The 23374-nt window shown below is 36.1% G+C and overlaps 1 long non-coding RNA gene across 1 annotated transcript in view; it reads right to left on the bottom strand.

Annotated features, from left to right (window-relative positions):
• Positions 1-1322: 1322 nt before the first annotated feature.
• LOC129059081 (uncharacterized) overlaps positions 1323-23374 on the bottom strand; it is a 101211-nt gene continuing 79159 nt past the window's right edge. Inside the window, exons 5-6 of the long non-coding RNA XR_008524768.1 lie at positions 5804-6040; positions 1323-1936 (exon numbers count right to left, since the gene is read on the bottom strand). This is a non-coding gene — a long non-coding RNA (uncharacterized LOC129059081). The remainder of the gene's footprint in view (positions 1937-5803; positions 6041-23374) is intronic.

The following is a 23374-nucleotide window of genomic DNA, read 5'->3' as shown; positions in this document are numbered from 1 at the left end:
CAATGAAAGAAAAACTAAGGAAAATAAGAGAGAAAAAATATAGATTGGTACTCAAAATATCGTAGAGAAACATATGTTAATATTCAGAAAAGCTAAGAATAATTGCTGTAAGAAACTAAAATTACGTAACACTGAAACATCAAAATCTATAACACAGATAATTGTAACATCTTAATTATGTTAAAATGATGTCTCCATTAGTTAAAGCAGAATTGAAAGTAGAGCACTTCACAAATGCAGATAATGAATATGGGTAATCAAATCCCTTAAATAAATTTACCTTATTACACAAATTATTCACTTAATTATCAGTTTCGCCTATTGTCTTTAGATGATTACTCATTTCTCATGTGTGCAATTTTCCTCAGTTAGAACATGTAACTAATATGATAGAGATGGAGTTTTCTAAATGTTGGTGTATTGGAATTAGTGCCCAGTGCTAATTCTTTTTGGCACATCATGTTGTTTCATAATTTTTTTAAGGATAAATTGTTTCCTCTGCCTGAAATCACCTATTGTTGTTATGGGAACTCATTCCCAGAACCTAGCCCAGTGCTAGCACAAACTAAATCTCCAAACTTATTGAACTAAATAATTTGAAGAAACCTAATAAATAATGTATATAAATGGTCAAAACTATGAAATGACTATACAATTATATTAGAATAACTGATACTTTAAGAGAGCCAATCAAATACTCTTTCTTCATTTTATTCAAAACTGAAATATTTTGCATTTAGCTTTAAGGTCATATTACTCAAGAAGTGCTACGGGAGTTTTCAAATTTTTATGAATGAAATTTACTACTTTGCAGTTAATCCTAGAATATCTCCCTCAAAATACATCTCTTTCCTGTAGAAATGCATTGTACACAAGAAGCCACCAAAAAGTGAGCTTATCCCATTGGAGAATGCAGAGCAATTGAAAATTTGTGAACTCTGTATAATAAAAGATGTGGGAATGTTCTATTTCTTAATAAGAACATTTTGTATGCCTACATATAGCATTCTTAGTTAAAAACAAGGTCTTTAAATCACTTCAAAATATCTCTACATTAAAGTTATTTTGTCAAATGCATATTAAAATATATGTTTATGTACTACACTGGACAATGAAGAACAGTAATAAAAATGTAAACCCAGGCACAATCCGTACTAAAATGGTATTTTGTCATTTAAATTTATTTATATCCTAAACTACTCATGTAAGATATTTGAAACAAAGCTACAGCTATGAAAAGAGTAGTTGAAGGCAAAGACTAAGGAAGCATTTTGCTTTTCTGAGGCTATTTTCCATTTTTTTATATACGCCCTTATGTAATATGTAGACTCCTTTCTCACTTCAGACCATTTGCCCCTTTGTCAAACAAACTTGAAATTGTTAAAAGAATTTAAGTGATTTAGTATGATAATCCTTCTGAAATGAACTTTAATATTAGTTTCACAGAAACATGATTTAAAAAATATAATGTGAAATGTTTTACTGTCATTTAATGTGAAATCTAAAGTGGAAAAATGTAACAGAGATTTATTTTATCTATCACCCTACCTGTGACTTTAAAAAATATATATAGATAGATAGTGGTAGGCTGGAGTGGTGTCCTCTGAAGAGTAATTTTCCCCCTATCTTCTCAACTCTGTATTCTATGAAATCACATGAACAGGCTGGGCGTGGTGGTGCATGCCTGAATCCCAGCACTTTGGGAGGCCAAGGTAGGCAGATCACCTAAGATCGGGAGTTTGAGACCAGCCTGGCCAACAGGGTGTAACCCTGTCTCTACTAAAAATACAAAAATTAGCTGGGCGTGGTGGCACACATCTGTAGTCCCAGATACTCAGGAGGCTAAGGCAGGAGAATTGCTTGAACCTGGAAGACAGAGGTTGCAGTGAGCTGAGACTATGCGACTGTACTCTAGCCTGGGTAACAGAGCAAGATTCTGTCAAAAAAAGAAAAAAAAAAAAGCAATCACACGAACAGCTTTAAATCAGCAACTTTGGGGGTAGTTTATAAAGCAGCAGATGCTATGAATCTCCCACTGGAGAACTGATTGTTAACCATTTATCACCACACCGCTTAAGTATACAAGTGATCTCTGTATTGCCTTAGTCCCTAGACTATACGCCAAGATGAAATGTTTCAAACGGACAGTGCAGCCTCTCGTATTTTTTGAATTAATATAATTTAATGATTGTGAGCAGGTAACTTCTTTTGTGATAAAAGATGATGGAGTTAATAGAAAAATGCTGATTACATACCTTTTCTATTCCATTATTGAACTTGTCAATTTGAACGTATTTTCCTAAAAAAGTCTAATTAATGGAACAAACGGGAGAGACCTTAAACTTAAATTTCTTATCAGTAAAACTGAATAGTGAGAGAATCAACAAGACCCTGGATGAAAATGAAGTCAAATAGAATATTTTTTATTGGATGTTTATTTTACAAATTTTTGTTGAATACAAATGAAAAATATACACTATGCTATTCATGGTGGTTAATGAAATGTTACTAAGCTGAAGAGACCAACCCCTAAACCAATATTTATAGAACGTTGTACTAACTACTTTTATAAATGCCTAGAGTGTTCTGGAAAATCTAAGAAAGTGGCACTTAGGTTTTAGTAGGTTTTAGGAGTATTTGATAAGGGGAACAATATGGCTTTTAAAATAATTCCCCAAATAACTTAAATTCTCCCATTTGACTTTACATTTGTAAAAGTATCCAAGACAAAGCATCATCTTGAACTATCATGATAAGTAATTTTTTTCTTTTCTTTTCTTTTTTTGAGACAGAGTCTCAAAAGGCTGTTGTGCAGTGGCACCATCTCTGCTCACTGCAACCTCCGCCTTCTGGGTTCAAGCGATTCTCCTGCCTCAGCCTCCCGAGTAGTTGTGACTACAGGCATGTGCCAACACACCTGGCTAAGTTTTGTATTTTTGGTAGAGACAGGGTTTCACCATGTTGGCCGGGCTGGCCTCGAACTCCTGATCTCAAGTAATCTTCCCGCCTTGGTCTTCCAAATGATCAGTGACTGCGCCCAACCAATCATTAAATTCTTAAATTAAGTAGTTTGTCAGTTTTATTCTGTTTATGAAGCAAGTTACTTACAATGTTCGTTCAAGTTCATTGCAAAACAAACAAGCAGACAAAAATGCAATCTCTCCTTAAAATGACTTAATGACTGCATTTATCTTACACTTAAAACCTAAATTTCTCTAAAAATTACCAGTGTGTACATAGCCGAATCAGTTATGCTAACTTGTATTCTGCTGTCTCTGAGCTTTTTGCCCCCCATGCATTTAGAAGTTCTTTATCCATTAATTTCCCCTCAGCTATATGTGAGGTCTCCATAATGTATCTTATAGACCCATAAATCACTGGACTTATGAAAAGGATTAAAATGCACTGTCATCTGCTATGAAATTTTTCCTTTTGCATTTTTAAAAGTGATTTTTAAATGAGTGTCTCATCTTATTGTTTGAAGGTTAAAACATATGCAGAAAAGCACACAATACTGAAATAGACAGTTTTATATATTGTCACAATATTGACATACAGTTTATCCACCAATTAGATCAAGGAATACAACCCTGACAGGATCTCAACAGACACCCTGTGCCTACTTTCTATCATTGTGCTCCTCCTCATCCCCTACCTTAGTTATCATTTGCATTTCTATCCTTCAGGTTTTTTTTTTATATTTTTAAAAACTTTACATACATGGAATATTACAGAATGTATTATTTCATGACTGTTTTACTTTGTTAAATGTTACATTTGTAAGATTAACCCGTATCTATAGTTTTTTTTTCCATTTTCATTATTATACAACATCACATTCTATAGCTATGTCAGGATTTGTTTATTAATTTTACAGTTTATAGGCATTTAGTCTCCTTTTATATTCTAGATATTAGAAGCTATGTTGTTTTGAACCTTCTTTGAAGTCTTCTGATGTACATGTACACTATTTTTTATGTATGAATGCATAGGAGAGTTGTCATATGATTTATTAATACTATGTAGATATTTATTGCTATAGATCGATAGATGATGAATTTTTTTATGAATTTAAATTTCCACCAACAGTATTTCAAAATTTCAATTGTTTTTTTTGTCCTTGGCAATGCTTGATACTGTCAGTTTTGTTTGTTTGTTTGTTTTGGAGACAGAGTCTTGCACTGTCACCCAGGTTGAAGTGCAGTGGTGCAATCTCAGCTCACTGCAACCTCCGCCTCACGGGTTCAAGTGATTCTTCTGCCTCAGCCTCCCGAGTAGCTGGGACTACAGGCACTTGCCACCACACCCAGCTAATTTTTGTATTTTTAGTAGAAATAGGGTTTCTCCGTATTGGCCAGACTGGTCTTGAACTCCTGACCTCTTGGTCCACCCGCCTCGGCCTCCCAAAGTGCTGGGATTACAGGCATAAGCCACCGTGCCCGGCCCAGTTTTATAAATTATAAATTTACTAGTGAATATATATTATATTTTAGTGATATTAAACCTTTTATTAAAATAACGTATACTCAAAAGCTCCCAACTACTAAATATACAGCTCCACAAATTATCACGAAGTAAACATATAAGAAATGATAACTTTTTTTTTTGTTACAGCTCCAACATTTAAAGAGTTGTAAGGCCTCAATGTTATCTTGACAACAAGAAAAAAAAGCTGAAAAACTGAAAATTAATAACTTTTTTTAGACTCATTTGAGATTTTATGTAACAGAACAAATCTGAAAGATACACAAACAAAGAAAATCACAGCCTAGATCATCTTACATGGGGCAGGAGCTACTGAAGCTTTAAACTGGTAGTAACACTTACATTACAATTTTGAGGAATTACTGGAAAACCAGTGTGCTTTACCTTAAAAGTGAGAAACTCCTTTTAGACCAGTTTTAGGAGATATCATCACATTTGTGGGTTTTACTTTCAGGACCTGACCAGGTTATTAAGGTGAAGACCTGAAAAAGACTGCTCCATGTTTCTGGCACAGGAGCAGAGAAGTAACTACTTTGAAATATATTCAGAGAATCGTCCATAAAAACAGTCTGCTCTGCATAAGGAAAGACATTAGCAGAGCCTTATCTGGCCTGAGGAAAAGAAGGCTGCCCTGTAGTCTTCCTGATTCACTGAACGAATTTGGAGGAACTAAGAAAGACTTATCAAAGTCACAGCCCAGGGATGCAGGCTCATTAAAAGACTAAAATTTAATATAAGATTATAGAATGTGCCCCCTTTTCCATACCTTGATACTTCAGAGACTTAAGCAACAGGTCTCTAGTAAAATAAATGTGGATTGAAACTGGGATTGCTGCACAACACAAACTGTTTAAAATGGAATTCTTAGGGAAATCCAAAGACAACAGAGGAAGCAAAATCAAGGACCCTAGAGGAATTTGAAGCCTCTGACACATACAACTACAGAAAATATTAAACAAAAGCCTAATTATAGCCAGAAACACACAAAACCTTTCACTAAAGCCTGACTTACCTAGGTTCCTATTACCAAATACATCATGTCTAGCTTTCTACAAAAAAATCACAAGGTATGATAAAAGACAGGAAAAGATAGTATGATGAGACAAAGTAATCATCAGTATCTGATTCAGGCATGACACAGATTTTGCAATTAGCAGACATTAAAGTTTTAAAATAACAATGATTAATATATTAAGGACTCTAATGGAAAAAGCAGACATGTGAAATCATATGGGCAATGTAAACACAGCAATTACAACTCTAAAAAATAATCAGTAAAAATGCTAATAATCAAAAATATAAAATAAGTAAAGAATACCTTTAATGGCCTCTTCAGTAGACTGGATGTTATGGTTTGAATGTTCGTATCAAGACTTATGTTCAAATTCTATTGTAATTGTAACAGTATTAAGAGGTGGGGTGCCAAGATGGCCAACTAGAAACAGCTGTGGTGGGAAACTCCCACCAAGAAGAACGAAAATGGCAAGTGAATGCTGCATCCGCAAGTGAGGTACCTAGGTTCTCTCATTAGGGTTGACTAGGCATTTGGCGTGACCTGTGGAGAGCAAAGAAAAATAAGGTGATACGATAGCCCACCTGGGAGCCCCACAGAGCAAGGGGAGCTCCCACCCACAGCAAAGAGAGGCGGTGAGTGATGATGCTACCATGCCCAGGAAACCACATTTTTTCCACAGATCTGTGCAACCCGTGGATCAGGAGATCCCCCTCATGAGCGCATGCCACCAAGGCCTTGGGTCCCAAGCACAGAGCTGTGCAGATTCTCAGCGACCACACATCTGGAGATTGCCTAAGACTACGAAGTTCCTAGGAGGAGGGGCAGCAGCCATCACTGCAGCTCCAATCTGCTGTTTCCCCTGCCGGTGCTAAGGAGACTAGTTGGTTTGCACCCAGGAGGAATTGCCAACAGTGCATCACAGTGGCTATGGCAGATCATGGCCAGACTGCCTTTTTTTTTGTGGTGGGGGGACGGAGTCTTGCGCCCAGGCTGGAGTGCAGTGGTGCGATCTCGGCTCACTGCGAGCTCTGCCTCCCAGGTTCACACCATTCTCCTGCCTCAACCTCCCGAGTAGCTGGGACTACAGGCGCCCACCTCCATGCCCGGCTAATATTTTTTATTTTTAGTAGAGACGGGGTTTCACCGTGTTAGCCAGGATGGTCTTGATCCTGACCTCGTGATCCACCCGCCTCGGCCTCCCAAAGTGTTGGGATTACAGACGTGAGCCACCACGCCCAGCCTGCCAGACCGCCTCTTCAGACAGGACGCTGACCCATTCCTCGTCACTGGGTGAGGCCTCCCTGCAGGAATTTTAGCAACTCTAGCCATGGATTAGGGAGTAATTCTGATCTCCCTGGGACTGAGCCCTTGCGGGGAGGAGTGGCTGTGGTCTCTGCAAACAAGCAGACTTAGTCTTTTGTCCTGCTGACTCTGAGGAATCTGGGCAGTCCAGACGAGGGGGATTCCCCCCAGTGCAGCACACTCCCTCCACCAAGGGGGAGGCAAAGCGCTTTATTAAGTGGGTCCCAGATCCCATGCCTCCTGACGGGGTGAGACACCTCAAAAGGGGTACAAGACACCTTGTACGGAAGCATTTCCACTGGCATCAGGTCAGAGTCCCTCTGGGATAGAGATCCCAGAAGAAGAGGCAGTCATCTTTTCTCTTCTGCAGCCTCCACTGGTGACATCTCCAGGTGTGGGAGAGACCCGGGAAATTCAGGTCTGGAGTGCACCCCAGCAAACTGCAGCAACCCTACTGAAGAAGGGCCTGACTGTTAAAAGAAAAACAAACAAACAAAAAGGAACAACAACACAGCATCAACAAAAACTTCCCACGAAAACCCCATCCAAAGGTCAGCAGCCTCAAAGATTGAAGCTAAATAAACTCACAAAGATAAGAAAGAATCCATGAAAAAAATGCTAAAATTCAAAAAGCCAGAGTGCCTTTTCTCCTCCAAAGGATCAAACACCTTTCCAGCAAGGGCACAGAACTGGGCAGAGGCTGAGATGCATGGCTAGACAGAAGTAGGCTTCAGAAGGTAAGTAATAACAGACTTTGCTGAACTGAAGGAGTATGTTCTAACTCAATGCAAAGAAGCTAAGAACCATGATAAAACATTGCAGAAGCTATTATTCATAATAACCAGTTTAGAGTGGAACATAAATGACTGGAAGGAGCTGAAAAACACAAAATGAGAACTTCACAATGCAACCACAAATATCTATAACCAAATAGACCAAACAGGGGAAAGAATTCCAGAGCTTAAACACTATCTTGCTAAAGTAAGACAGGCAGACAAGATTAAAGAAAAAAGAATGAAAAGGAATAAACAAAACCTCCGAGAACTATGGGATTATGCAAAAAAGACTAAACCCATGACTGATTGGGATACCTGAAAGAGAAAGGGAGAACAGAACCAAGTTAAAAGATATACTTTAGGATATTATCCAGGAGAACTTCCCCAACCTAACAAGACAGGCCAACATTCAAATTCAGGAAATTCAGAGAACCTCAGTAAGATACTCCATGAGAAGATTAACACCAACACACATAATCATCAGATTCTCCAAAGTCAAAAAGAAGGAAAAAATTGTAAGGGCAGCCAGAAAGAAAGAAAGGGTCACCTACAAAAAGAAGCCCATCAGACTAACAGCAGACCTCTGGGAGGAAACCCTGCAAGTCAGGAGAGATTGGGAGCCAATATCAACATTCTTAAAAAAAAGAATTTCCAACTAGAATTTCATATCCAGCCAACCTAAACTTCATAAGCAAAGGAGAAATAAAATACTTTCCAGACAAGCAAATGCTGAGGAAATTTGTGACCCTATGACTTGTAAGAGCTCCTGAAGAAAACACTAAATGTGGAAAAGGAAAACCATTATCAGCCACTGCAAAAACACACTGAAGTACACAGAACAACAACACTACAAAACAGCTACATCAACAAGCCTGCAAAATAATCAGCTAAAATCATGATGACATGATCACATTCACACATAACAATATTAACCTTAAATGTAAATGAGATAAATGTCCCAATTAAAAGACACAGAATGGCAAACTGCATAATAGTCAAGACCCATTTCTGTGCTGTATTCAAGAGACCCACCTCTCATGCAAAGACATACATAGGCTCAAAATAAAGGGATGGAGAAAAATTTACTAAGCAAATGGAAAGCAGACATTGACAGGGGTTGCAATACTAGTTTCTGACAAAACAGACTTCAAACAAAGATCAAAAAAGACAAAAAGGGCATTACATAATGGTAAAGAGATCAATTCAATAAGAAGAACTAACTACCCTAAATAGATATTCATGCAAAACAGAAGCACCCAGATTCATAAAACAAGTTCTTAGAGACCTACAAAATACCAAAACAGCATGGTTCTGGTACAAAAACAGACACATACACCAATGGAACAGAATAGAGATACCAGAAATAAGACCACACATCTACAATCATCTGATCTTCAACAAACCTGACAAAAACAAGCAATGGAGAAAGGATTCCCTATTTAATAAATGGTGGTGGGAAAACTGGCTAATCATATACAGAAAATTGAAACTGCACCCCTTCCTTACACCTTGTACAAAAATTATCTCAAGTTGAATTAAAGACTTAAATGTAAAACCAAAACTATAAAAACCCTAGAAGAAAATCTAGGCACTACCATTCAGGACATAGGCATGGGCAAAGATTTCATGATAAAAACACCAAAAGCAATTACAACAAAAGCAAAAATTGACAAATGGGATCTAATTAAACTAAAGAGCTTCTGCACAGCAAAAGAAACTATCATTAGAGTGAATAGACAACCTACAGAATGGGAGGAAATTTTTTCAATCTATCCATCCGTCAATGGTCTAATATCTAGAATCTACAAAGAACTTAAACAAATTTATGAGCCAAAAAAAAAATCCCATTAAAAAGTGGGCAAGGCCAGGCTCACACCTGTAATCCCAGCACTTTGGGAGGGTGAGGTGGGTAGATCACAAGGTCAGGAGTTCAAGACCAACCTGACCAGTATGGTGAAACTCTGTCACTACTAAAAAGTACAAAAATTAGCTGGGCATAGTGGCATGCACCTGCTACCATGTCCCAGCTACTCAGGAGGTTGAGGCAGGAGAATCACTTGAACCCAGGAGGCGGAGGCTGCCATGAGCCAAGATTGTGCTGCTGCACTCCAGCCTGGGCAACAGAGTGAGACTCTGTCTGAAAAAAAAAAAAAAAAAAAGAAAAGAAAAGAAAAGAAAAGAAAAAACGTGGGCCAAGTGCATGAATAGACACTTCTCAAAAAGACATTTATGCAGCCAAGAAATACATTTAAAAAGCTCAACATCACTTATCATTAGAGAAATGCAAATCAAAACCACAATGAGATATCATCTCATACCAGTCAGAATGGCAATTATCACAAAGTCTAGAAACAACAGATGCTGGCAAGGCTGTGAAGAAATAGGAACACTTTTACACTGTTGGTTGGAGTGTAAATTAGTTCAACCATCGTGGAAGACAATGTGGTGATTCCTCAAAGACCTTGAGGCAGAAATACCACTTGACCCAGCTATCCCATTACTGGGTATGTACCCCAAAAAACATAAATAATTCTATTATAAAGATACATGCACATGTATGTTCATTGCAGCACTATTAACAATAGCAAAGACATGGAATCAACTCAGTTGCCCACCAATGATAGACTGGATAGAAAAAATGTGGTTCATATACACCACGGAATACTAGGAAGCCATTAAAAGAAATGGCATAATATCCTTTGCAGGGATATGAATAGAGCTGGAACTCATTATCCCCAGCAAATTAATACAGAAACAGAAAACCTAACACTACATATTCTCACTTATAAGTGGGAGTTAAACAATGAGAAGACCTGGACAGAAGGAGGGGGAACAATGCACCCTGGAAACTGTTGGGAGGTGTGGGAAAAGGGATCAGGATAAATAGCAATGCATGTGGTGCCTAATACCTGGGTGATTGGCTGACAGGTGCAGCAAACCACCATGGCACATGTTTACCTATGTAACGAACCTACACGTCCTCCACATGTATCCCAGATCATAAAATAAAATAAAATAAAATTTAGAGTATGATCTTTTACCAAAAAAAAAAAAGGCATGGCTTTTACAAAGTGTTTAGGTCATGAGGGCTCTGCTCTTATGAACAGATTAATGTCATTATTGTGGGAATTGTTTAGTTATACTAACAGCAAATTGTTCTAAAATAAAGTTCACTCCTTTTTCTCTCTCTGTGTATATTTTCCCTCCACCATGCTATAATGTAGCAAAAAGACTCTCCCCAGATGTCTACATCATGCTTTTAGAATTCCCAGCCTCCAGGACTATGTGACACAAATTTTTTTTCTTTATAAATTACCCAGTTCATGGTATTCTGTTGTAGCTGCATAAAGTGAACTAAAACACTGCACAAAGCTGAGAGAATAATTAGGGATCATGATGACATGTAAACAGAAACTTTCTAAACTGAAATGCAAAAAACAAATAAAAAAATAATAGTATCCAAGAACTGCAGGACAATTTCAAAAGGCAGAGCATGCATGTAATTGGAACATCAGAGAGAAAAAACATAAAGAACCTTGATGAAAAATATTTGAAGTATTAATAATAATGGCCAAGAATCTTTAAAAACTAATTACAGACACAAAATCACAGATCCAAGAAGTTCAGATAATACCAAATATAATAATTACAAAGCATTTCTACCTAGGTGTAACATATTCAGAATGCAGCAAACTAAAGACAAAGACAAACCTGGTTAAAAAGAACCAGGGTAAGCAGGATACCTTTCCAATAGAAGAATAAGAATAATAATTACATTGAGCTCAATTTCAGAAACTATAAAGCAAGAAGAGCACAGGTTGAGATATCTAAAATGTTCCAAAAAATACCTGGAATCCTAGAGTAAAATAAATTGTTCTTCAAAAATGAAATAGGCCTAAAGACTCTCAGATAAACAAAAACTGAAAGACATTTTTGCCAGGAGGTTTGCCCCAAAATAAATGTTAAAGAAGTTCTTTAGAGGAAAGGAAAATTATATAGATCTGTAACTTGGGTCTACATAAAGAAAGAGCAAGTGTCAAAGAAGGAATAAGTTAAAGTAAAATACAATATTTTATTTTTGTATTCTTAACTGATTTAAAAAAACTCTTGTTCTAAATAATTACTGTAACAATGAAGTCCTTGATTATAGCATATGGTTAAGTGAAAATGAATGACAGTAATATTATTAGAAGTAGGAGTGAGAAACTGAAACTATGAGGCTGGGGTTGCCCAGAGCCTTAGGGGCCCATCCCCAACCTACAGTGTATCCAGAAGGCAGGACATAGACTGAAAGATTATTTTTATGCCTCAAGATTTAATGTTTGCTTTGGGTTTTAGACTTACTTGGGAGATGTTACCCCTTTATTCTTTCCTAGTTTTCCCTTTTGGAATGGGAATGCCCACACTATACCTGTCCTACCATTGTATTTTGGAAACACGTAACTTGTTTGATTTCACAGTTCACAGGTGGAGAGCAATTTGCCTCAGAATTAATCATACTTCGAATCTTACCCATATATACTTTAGATGATGCTCAGATGACATTTTTGAACTTAGACTTTAAAATGAATGCAGGAATGAATTAAAACTTTGATGCTATTGAGATTGAATAAACGTACTCTGCATGTGATGTAAGAAGAACATGAATTTGGGGAGGCAGGGGTAGAATGCTGTGTTCTGAACATGTTCCCTAAAACTCTTAAGTTGAAAGTTAATCACTAATGTGATAGTACTAAGAGGCGGGGCCTTGAAGACATCATTAACTCATGAGGGCAGAATCCTCATGAATGGGATTAATGACCTTATAATTCCTTTTAATTCCTTCCAACATGTGAGGCCACAGTAAGAAGTGCCAACCTAAAGCAGATAGCAGCCTTCACCAGACAGTGAATCTGCTAGTGTCTTACACTTGATCTTAGACTTCCCAGCCTCCAGAACCATAAGAAACACATGTATGTCCTTTATAAATTACTCAGTTTCTGGCATTATATTACAGCAGCACAGATGAACCTAAGACAACATATTTGAATGTTGGCATTGATTGGAGGTATATATTATAAACTCTAGTAAAACCACTAAAATAAGATTTTTTTAAATTAAATAATTTAAATAATTAACCAATAAATTAGATAAAGTGGAATTATAAAAATCTCCCATTTACACGAGAAGGTAGAATGATTAAAAAAAAGTATGACAGAAAAAGCTAAAAATAGCTAACAAGAGGGTGCATTATAATTCAGTCATAACAATAATCATTTTAAATGTAAGTGGTCTAAACAGAACAGTTAAAAACATAGGTTTAAAAAATTACGTAAGAAAAGAAGTTTCAAGTGTATATATCTGCGAGAAACCCACTTTAATATAATAACATAGAGTGGCTAGAAGTAAAAAGATGAGAAAATATTTCTTGCAAACACTAACCAAAAGAAAGTTGGCATATTTATACCACTATCGAAAAATTAGACTTAAAAACAAGAAATATTATTATGAACAAAGAATATTATTATGCATAATGAAAAAAGAGTCAATTTTTCAAGAAGTTGTTAATGTCCTAAATATGTATGTACCTAAAAACGGAGCCTGAAAGTACATGAGGCAAAAACGAATGAAATTGAAAACAGAAATAGATAAATATAGAATTTTAGTTGGAGCCCCAAACATTCCTCTAAGTAATTTTTAGCACAAATAAATATAAAAACAGTAGGGATATGAAAGACCTGAAAAACATTGGAATTCAGTAATAGATAACTGGAAAATTCCCAAATATTTAAAAATTAAGCAACAAACTTCTAAAAACCTCATGAATCAAAGATAAAGTCCCAAGGGAAATTTTTAAAAATATACTGAATAGAAATGAAAACACAACATAGATATTTTTAAAAACACAAACGGTCCAAATTTAGGATATGCAGCTAAAGCAGTTCTAAGAAGGAAATTTATGATGTTAAATGCTATAATAGAAACAATAAAAGTTCTCAAATGATAATCTAAGATTCCATTTTAAAACACTAGGAGAATACAAGTAAATCCAAAGCAAGTAGAATAATGAATATAACAAAAGTTGAAATCAAAAAAATTTAAAACACAAAAACGATAAAGAACATTAATGCAACCAATAGCCCATTCTCTAAAAGTATTATTCAAATTGAGAAAGGTCTAGCCAGAGTGGCAAAAAAATAAAAAATTGAAGACACAAATTACCAATATCAGATACAAAAGAAGGGATATCACCACAGACTCCACAGAGGTAAAATAATAATAAGGGAATGTCATGAATAACTATATTACTATAAGTTCAAAATGAGGATGAAAAGACCAGCAGTCCCCAACCTTTTTGGAACTAGGGACAGGTTTCATGGAAGACAATTTTTCCACAGATGGGGGTGGAGAGATGTGGGGAGATGGTTTAAGGATTAAACTGTTTCTCCTCAGATCATCAGGCATTAGCTTTTCATAAGAAGCATGCAAACTAGATCCTTCACATGTGCAGTTCACAACAGGATCCATGCTCCTATGAGAATCTAATGCCACCACTGATCTGACAGGAGTTGAAGCTCAGGCTGTAATGCTTGCTCACCTCCTGCTCTGCAGCCTGGTTCCTAACAGACCACAGACCAGTACCAGTCCATGGCCCAGGGGTTGGGGATCCCTGAAATAGACCAATTTCTTAAAAGACACAAACTAATAAAACTGACCCAAAATAATATATATATATAATTTTAATAACTCTATACCTATTAAATAAATTGACTTTCTAGTTTCTAACTTTTCTGTAAAAGAAAAACTCAAGGGTTATATAGTTTCACTGTCAATTTCCACCAAACATTTAATGAAGCTGACTTAGGTCAGCTCTCTTCTTTCCCATCAGCTTCAGTTTGTTTATGTAATGCATTTATAGTATAGTTAAATTCACCTGTCATAGCCTGAAATCAGTCTGTACCCCTATGTCCTGGTTGATTTGTTGAAAAAATATTACATACAACAAAATTTAGACATTTTGGTGGATAATTGTATGGGTTGTGACTAAGTTATAAAGATGTACGGCTACAGCTACAGTTTCATACAGAACACTCTCAATGTTTAGTATGTGTATGTGTGTGATAATTTTATATTTATACACTACTTGCAAAAATGGCACAGAATTTTCATGTACCATTTACTCAGCTTTTTCTTCATTAAAATGTTACATAACCATAGGAGATTTATCAAAACTAAGAAATTAACTTTGTCATGATGCTTTTAACTATAATATAGACGTTTGGATTCAGCCAGTTCTTTCCACTTTAATTTTGCTGTTTGAGGATCCAGTCTGGTATGCTATATCACATTTATTTTATTCTTGGTTTCCTTCATTCTGTGATCATAACTCAGTCTTCTCTTGTCTTTTATGACCTTTGCACTTCTGAAGAATACTTGTCATTAATTTTATATAAAATGTCTCTAAATTTGGGGTTGTATATTTTTCCTTTCATGATTAGAATGGAGGTGTTCACTATTGGGAAAAGTAAAACAAAAGTACTGTGCCCTCCTTATTCAGGAGGTATTTGATATTTACAGGTATTGCTAGAGGTCTTGACCTTGATCATCTGACTAAAGTTGATTCACTATGGTGAAATTATTATTTTTCCCTTTGTAATTAGTAAGTATTTGGGAGAAGATACTTTGAGATAATTCAAATGTTCTAGTTCTGCTTAAACTTTTCTCAATAATATTACCATCCATGAGTAGTAGTTACTCCGTCTGCAGTAACTTTCTTCTATCTCATCAAGGAACCTAGCTCAAATGACCTACAACATATTTACTTATTTGTTCAAGCATAGTATACAAAAACAATTGTTTCTGAACTTCTAAACTACATCTCTGTGAGAAACAATTTCCTTACTGTAATAATAGGTTACAGTATTATTGTTCAGTTCTTTTTATCTTTAGCCATTTGATATCCATTCAATATCCTCACTGATACAAGATAATGAGTTGATATTATTTTCTGATGATAATTTATAGTAAGGCTATGTATTTATATCAAGCTCTATTGTTACCTGAAATGTATTATATGGATTAAAGAAATTATTTTCATTTTTTTAACACATGGGGTCTCACTTTGTCACCCAGGCTAGAGTGCAGGGGTGCAATCATGGCTCATTGAAGCCACAGACTTTTGGGTTTAAGAAATCCTCTCACCTCAGCCTCTTGAGTAGGTGTGACTATAGGCATGTGCCACCGTGCCTGGTTATTTTAATATTACTATTATTTGTACAAACAGAGTCTCACTACATTGCTCAGTCTGGCCTCAAACTCCTGGACTTGATCAATGCTCCTGCCCAAAGTGCTGGGATTACAGGCATAAACCTCCGCATGTGTCCAGCATTCTTAATTATTATATTGTCACATCATATTCTTGCTCATGATAAGGCACCTATGTTCAAATTATTAGAAAGAATGCATTTGTATATGAAAATAAGTCACCAAACTTCACATGAAAGAAAGAAAAGTAGAAAAATTAAGCAGCAATTTTACATGGGTGATTTTTTAGTGGAAAAAAAAAGTCATTTAAAAAGACATAAGTCTGCCATATATCACAGGATCTATGTTGAACACAATTACCAAATCTTCTAAATTTTAAGTAAAAGAAAATGAAATTAGGTTCAGATTCATCTCAGATTGTCTTTATATAATGATATATATATGTGTGTGTGTGTGTATGTATATATATAGTACACATTTATATAAGCTCTTTAAAATCTTTATTGCTCCCTGAAATTTATTAAAGAATAGTCGTAGATATCTAAGCTTTGTAGATAAACGGCTCTTCAGAAATTGGACCAAGTACCAAAAAAAATCAGATAAACAATATCAAGGCAATAAAGTGAGAGAACAAAATCATTGTCACAGCAAGTAAAGAGAGATCAATGTTTTCCGTGTAACATAAGATAAAAACATACAATCAGGCTTAGTTTTTTTTTTTTCTTGGAAATATTGCATTAACTTTAACTTTACTAAAATATGTGCATAGACAAATATATAATGATATAAATAAGTTCGAACATTAGACACTTTCAAATAGCATTTGTTTTGACTCACTTGCTGTCTCTTTTTTTCATAAACTATACTGAACATGAATGAGAAATGCTATTGTATTTATGAAAACTAAAGATGTTTTAAAAAGCCTTGAAAAAGCTAAGGCACTAAAAATACTTGCTGGGGAATAGATGTGGGTGACACAACCAGAAAGGATCAGAAATGTTAAAAATATACTGCATTTAGTATATTTTTACAAGAGTCTCTAAATTCTCACTTCACTTTAAAAAAACTGAAAATGAAAATTGCAAAAAGTATGACATAGGTATGTTTTGTAAAGAAAAAGTGATCAATATTTGCACTCAAAATAGGGAGAAGAAGCTTGGCCCTATATCAAAATATAGCAGAATAAATATATTTTTATATATTTGACTTTTTAGAAAGTTAAGATGGTTTACATTTTCATTTAACCCAAACTCCTAGTTCAGTGAATAAGAGAGCTTCTGCCCTTCCTTCATTCCCAGACGTGAGGGACAAGGATTTTCATTTCATGCCATTTGTTTTCATACTTGTCTTTTTTATTACTTTCAAGTACGTTGCTTTTGATTTTCAATATATATATTTAATATTTTAGTGTTCTTTCTTGTACCTTATTTCACTAAATTGTTATATATATGCATTTTTTCTTATTTATTATATTTACTTTTTATCACATTTAGTAGAAGACTTTTTTCTCCTCCTGTTTTGATTTGTTTATTTAATTTTATTCTCTTATCATCTTTGACTATTTCTTCTCCATGGGTGATTTTTCTGTATATTTTTCTTAGTCTTTGTATCTCATTTTTCTATAGAAATTTTGGAATTTGTGCTTTGTCATTCATATGTAAGAACAGAATATAATTCTAAAAATATAATGGGGAGCTCTGTGTACATATGCAGAATTTATGAAATATCCAACTTCACTTTAGGACAAAGGAAAAAGGAATCTGCCATTGTGCTGGTGATGTTTCAACACCACAAAGAGAAAGGGCCAATGCTAACATTAGAATTCTCAGTTGACTGCCATTTTTTTCAATATTAGAAAATAATTTTTTATGTTGTTTTGTTTTTAATTTTGCCAAATGGTTATTTATTTGCCTGTTTGGGGTCCAGGGTTACATAGTTAACTGCTAGTGTTCTGTGCGATACGTAAAATAAGAGTTGGTTTAGATATATCAAGTTTACTTGTTCCTGTTCAGCCCACATCTCAACATCGTTATATTCAATTCTCCAAAGCTCTCTGGAACAGATTTGCTCCCTATTTTGATGCTATGCTCTTAGGTAATAAGTTAGGCTGTGATCTCAGCTGCTCTGCCCTCTTTCTTTACCATAATTTAAAGAAATTGCATAAACTACATGAATACTTTTGTTCTTTTTGCCTTCTTGAATAAAAAAACTTTCACGTTTACTTTTAAGTCTCTACTGTTAAACATCTACTAACTTATTTATACATTTCTTTTTTAAAACAAAATAAAAGTTTTTTTTAATTTTAGATTATTTCTTCTAAAAAATGGGATACATGTGCAGAAATGCAGGTTTGTTACATAGGTATATGTGTGCCTAGGTGGTTTGCTGCATGCATTGACCTGTCCTCTAAGTTCCCTCCGCTCACCCCCTGCCCCCCAACAAGCCCTGGTGTGTGTTATTCCCCTCTCTGTGTCCATGTGTTCTCATTGTTCAACTCCCACTTACGAGTGAGAACATGCGGTGTTTGGTTTTCTCTTCCTGTGTTAGGTTGTTGAAGATGATGGCTTCCCTGGAAACCATCATTCTGAGCAAACTATTGCAAGGACAGAAAATCAAACACCACATGTTCTCACTCATAGGTGGGAATTGAACAATGAGAACACATGGACACAGGGTGGGGAACATCACACATGGGGGCCTGCGGGGGGGGTGTGGAGAGGGGGGAGGGAAAGCATTAGGAGATATACCTAATGTAAATGATGAGTTGACGGGTGCAGCACACCAACATGGCACATGTATACATATGTAACAAACCTGCACGTTGTGCACATATACCCTAGAACATAAAGTAAAATAAAAAAAAGACTCAAAAAAATAAAAAAGATGATGGCTTCCAGTTTCATCCATGTCCCTGCAGAAGACATAATCTTAATCCTTTTTATGGCTGCATAGTATTCCATTGTGTATATGTATCACATTTTCTTTATCCAGTCTATCATTGATGGTTATTTGGGTTGGTTCCATGTCTTTGCTATTGTGAATAGTGCTGCAATAAACATACGTGTGCATGTGTCTTTGTAGTAGAATGATTTATATTCCTTTGGGTATATACACAGAAATGGGATTGCTGGGTCAAATAGTATTTCTGGGTAAGATCCTTGAGGAATCGCTATACTGTCTTCCACAATGGTTGAACTAATTTACATTTCCACCAACAGTCTCAAAGTGTTCCTATTTTTCCACAGCCTTGCCAGCGTCTATTGTTTCCTGACTTTTTAATAATTGCAATTCTAACTAGTGTGAGATGGTATCTAATTGTGGTTTTGATTTGCATTTCTCTGATGATCAGTAATGTTGAGCTTTTTTTCATTTGTTAGTTGGCTACATAAATGTTTTCTTCTGAGCAGTCTGTCCATATACTTTGCCCACTTTTTCATGAGGTTGTTTTTTTCTCTTGTTAATTTAACTTCCTTGTAAATCCTGGATACTAGACCTTGGTAGATTGTAAACATTTTCTCCCATTCTGTAGGCTTCTGGTTCACTCTGATGATAGCTCCTTTTCCTGTACAGAAGCTCTTTAGTTTAATTAGATCCCATTTGTCAGTTTTGGCTTTTGTTGCCATTGCTTTTGGTGTTTTTGTCATGAAGTCTTTGCCCATGTCTATGTCCTGAATGGTGTTGCCTAGGTTTTATTTTAGGGTTTTCATGGTTTTGGGTTTTACACTGAAGTCTTTAATCCATTCTGAGTTAATTATGGTATAAGGTGTAAAGAAGGGATCCAGTTTCAGTTTTCTGCATGTGGCTAGCCAGTTTTCCCAGCACCATTTACTGAATAGGAGATCCTTTGCCCATTGCTTGTTTTTGTCAGGTTTTTCGAAGATCAGATGGTTGTAGTCCATTCCATTGGTCTATATGCCTGTTTTGATATCAGTACCATGCTGTTTTGGTTACTGAAGCCTTGTAGTGCAGTTTGAAGTCAGGTAGCATGATGCCTCCAGCTTTGTTCTTTTTGCTTAGGAATGTCTTGACTGTACGGGGTCTTCTTTGATTGCATATGAAATTTAGAATAGTTTTTTTTCTCATTCTGTGAAGAATGTCAATGATAGTTTGATGGGAATAGCGTTGACTCTATAAATTACTTTGGGCAGTATGGCCGTTTTCATGATATTGATTTTTCCCATCCATGAGGATGAAATGTTTTTCCATTTATTGTTGTCCTCTTATTTCCTTGAGCAGTGTATTTGGTTCTCCTTGAAGAGGTCCTTCACATCCCCTGTTAGCTGTGTTCCCAGGCATTTTATTCTCTTTGTAGTGATTGTGAATGGGGGTTCATTCATGATTTGGCTCTCTGCTTGTCTATTGTTGGTGTAAAGCAATGCTTGTGATTTTTGCAAATTGATTTTGTATCCTGAGACTTCGCTGAAGTTGCTCACCCATTTAAGGAATTTTGGCCTGAGACGATGAGGTTTTCTAAATATAAAATCATGTTGTCTGCAGAGACTATTTGACTTCCTCTCTTTCTATTTGAATACCATTTATTTCTTTCTCTTGACTCATTGCCCTGGACAGAACTTCCAATATATGTTGAATAGGATTGGCGAGAGAGGGCATCCTTGTCTTGTCCCAGTTTTCAAAGGGAATGCTTCCAGCTTTTGTCCATTCAATATGATATTGGCCATGGGTTTGTCAGAAATAGCTATTATTATTTTGAGATATGTTCCATCAATACCTAGTTTATTGAGAGTTTTTAACATTAAGGGATTTTGAATTTTATCAAAGGCCTTTCCTGCGTCTATTGAGATAATCATGTGGTTTTTGTCTTTGCTTCTGTTTAAGTGATAGATTACACCTCCCAAGACTAAACCAAGAAGAAGTCGAATCCATGAATAGACAAATAACAAGTTCTGAAATTGAGGCAGTAATTAATAGCCTACCAACCAAAAATAGCCCAGCTCCAGACAAATTCAGAGCTGAATTTTACCAGAAATACAAAGAGGAGCTGATACCATTGCTTCTGAAACTATTCCAAACAATAGAAAAGGAGGGACTCCTCCCTAACTCATTTTATGAACAGAGCATCATCCTGATACCAAAACTGGAAAGAGAAACAACAAAAAAAAGATAACTTCAGGCCAATATCCCTGATGAACATTGATACGAAAATCCTCAACAAAATACTGGCAAACCAAATGTAGCAGCACATCAAAAAACTTACCTGCCACGATCAAGTTGGCTTCATCCCTAGGATGCAAGGCTGGTTCAACACAATACATTTCTTAATAGTATTAAATCACATAATTTCAATCTCCCCTTAGTCTTCTACATAAATAATTTAAACTTGTTCAACTACAGAGACAAAGTTATCCGAATGATGTTTGCTAAGATTTGAAAATAATGCCTTCTGTCAGTGAATAGAAAACTGCCTCAGGACTTCCAAAAGCTATCCAGTTTTGCCTACTTGATTGTAAAACCATTCTAACAACACTCAAAACTTGATGCACTTGTAAGTTTGCTTGTCAAAGATAGATACAGCCAGATACTACTTAAAGTGGTGAAATCACTTTATTCAATAACTACACACAGAAGGGGAAAGAGCTGAGCTCCAACCTAATTTGTGCAGAGGTGACTGCATGGGTGTTTTAAAGGAAGAATGAGAGAGTAAAGAGGAAGAGTGACTGGGGACTCACATAGAATAAGAGAAGTGAAAAATAACAAAGCGCTGATCACTGTGAGCGTGAATAGGTCAGTTGCGTCTGGTAGATGAGAATCGTGGAGGTTAAGATTCTATCCTCTCAGGGTGACTGGGAGACAGAGGCCGTGTCCTTACTGATGACTGCATTTCCAAGGTATGGCTTTCAGGTCCTTGAGAAAGACATTCCTGAGTTGTAAGAGATAAACATAAATCTCAAAGAGACAGAAGAAGGATTCACAAGTGTAAGAAGTTGTTGGTAAGTGCTCTAGAAGATGGACGTCATGATCTGTCCTCAGATGTTGGCCTAGAGAAATCAGTAAATCCTTTCGGCAGCCCTGAGCTATCTCAGAAAGGAACTTGATTTGAGATGTTTCAGGTATTCCACATTAGGCTACTAGATACCATAGTGGGGTTAGTCAAGTCTCTTAGTTCAGGGATTTGGTGGTAGTCTTTATGTACCAAGGGTTCTTTGCAAATCTCAATCAAATAGTTTAAAAATTCATTAATTTTTTTCCTTAGTAAAAAAATTACACTGAGGAAAAAAATGGCAGGTGAAATGGATAAATAACATTCTGGAAATATGAGAAATGTCTTTCTAACCTTAAATATATGAGCATTAAGATAAATAAAGCAGCAAAGAAAAAATATTGTTGGCTTTTTCAATTTAGGAAAAATGTTGAGTATCATGCAATTTTATAAAATCATGTGCTTTCCATTTAAATGTGAAGAAATACAGCACATTTCATTCTTAAGCTTCTTTGTTTTTGTTTAACATTTGTCTTTGCTGATTAGGTACATTATTAAAGCCCACTCATTTATTGAACATCATTCAAGCATTATGGCATTACTTCTTGCTCATCTGTTTTTTTTTTTCATCTGACTCTTTTGCCCAGGCTGGAGTTCAGTGGCACAATCTTGGCTTACTGCAAACTCCACCTCCTGGGTTCAAGCAATTCTCCTGCCTCAGCCTCCTAAGAAGCTGGTATTACAGGTATGGACCATGATGCCTGGCTAATTTTTGTATTTTTAGTAGTGATGGGGTTTCACCATGTTGCTCAGGCTGGTCTTGAACACTTGACCTCAAGCAGTTCACCTGCCTTGGCTTCCCAAAGTGCTGGGATTACAGATGCAAGTCACCAATCCCAGCCTGTGTCTTGCTCATCAGTTCTAAAATTATATGTATTCTACTGAATGGGCAAAAGCTGTAAACATTCCCCTTGAAAACTGGTTGATATGGTTTGGCTCTGTGTCCCCACCCAAATCTTACATTGAATTATAATCCCCAATGTTGGAGATGGGGCCTGGGGAGAGGTGATTTGATCATGGGGGGGTTCTAATGGGGGTGGTTTCTAATGGTTTAGCACCATCTCCCTAATGCTGTCTTGAGATAGAGTTCTCACAAAATCTGTTTGTTTAAAAGTCTGTAGCACCTCCCTCTGTGCTCTCTTTCTCCTGCTCCTCCATGTGAAGATGTGCTTACTTCCCCTAAAACTTCTGCCATTATTGTGTTTCCTGAGGCCTCCCTAGCCATGCTTCCTATCCAGCCTGTGGAACTGTGAGTCAATTACCCCTTTTTTCTTAATAAATTACTGAGTCTCAGGTAGTTCCTTATAGCAATGTGAGAATGAATAATACACCAGTACAAGATAAGGATGCTTTCTCTCCCCACTTCTATTTAGCATAGTACTGGAAGTCCTGGCCAGAGTAATCAGGCAATAGAAAGAAATAAAAGGCATCTAAGTAGGAAGAGATGTAGTCGAACTATTCCTGTTTGTGAACAATATGATTCTATACCTAGATAACCCCTTAGTCTCTGCCCAAAATCTCCTTGATCTGATAGACAACTTCAGCCAAGTTTCA

This window comes from Pongo abelii, chromosome 3, assembly GCF_028885655.2.
Source record: "Pongo abelii isolate AG06213 chromosome 3, NHGRI_mPonAbe1-v2.0_pri, whole genome shotgun sequence".
Lineage (NCBI taxonomy): Eukaryota > Metazoa > Chordata > Mammalia > Primates > Hominidae > Pongo > Pongo abelii.
Note: the sequence above shows the minus strand (reverse complement) of the source record. Positions and strands in the feature narration are given on the sequence as shown.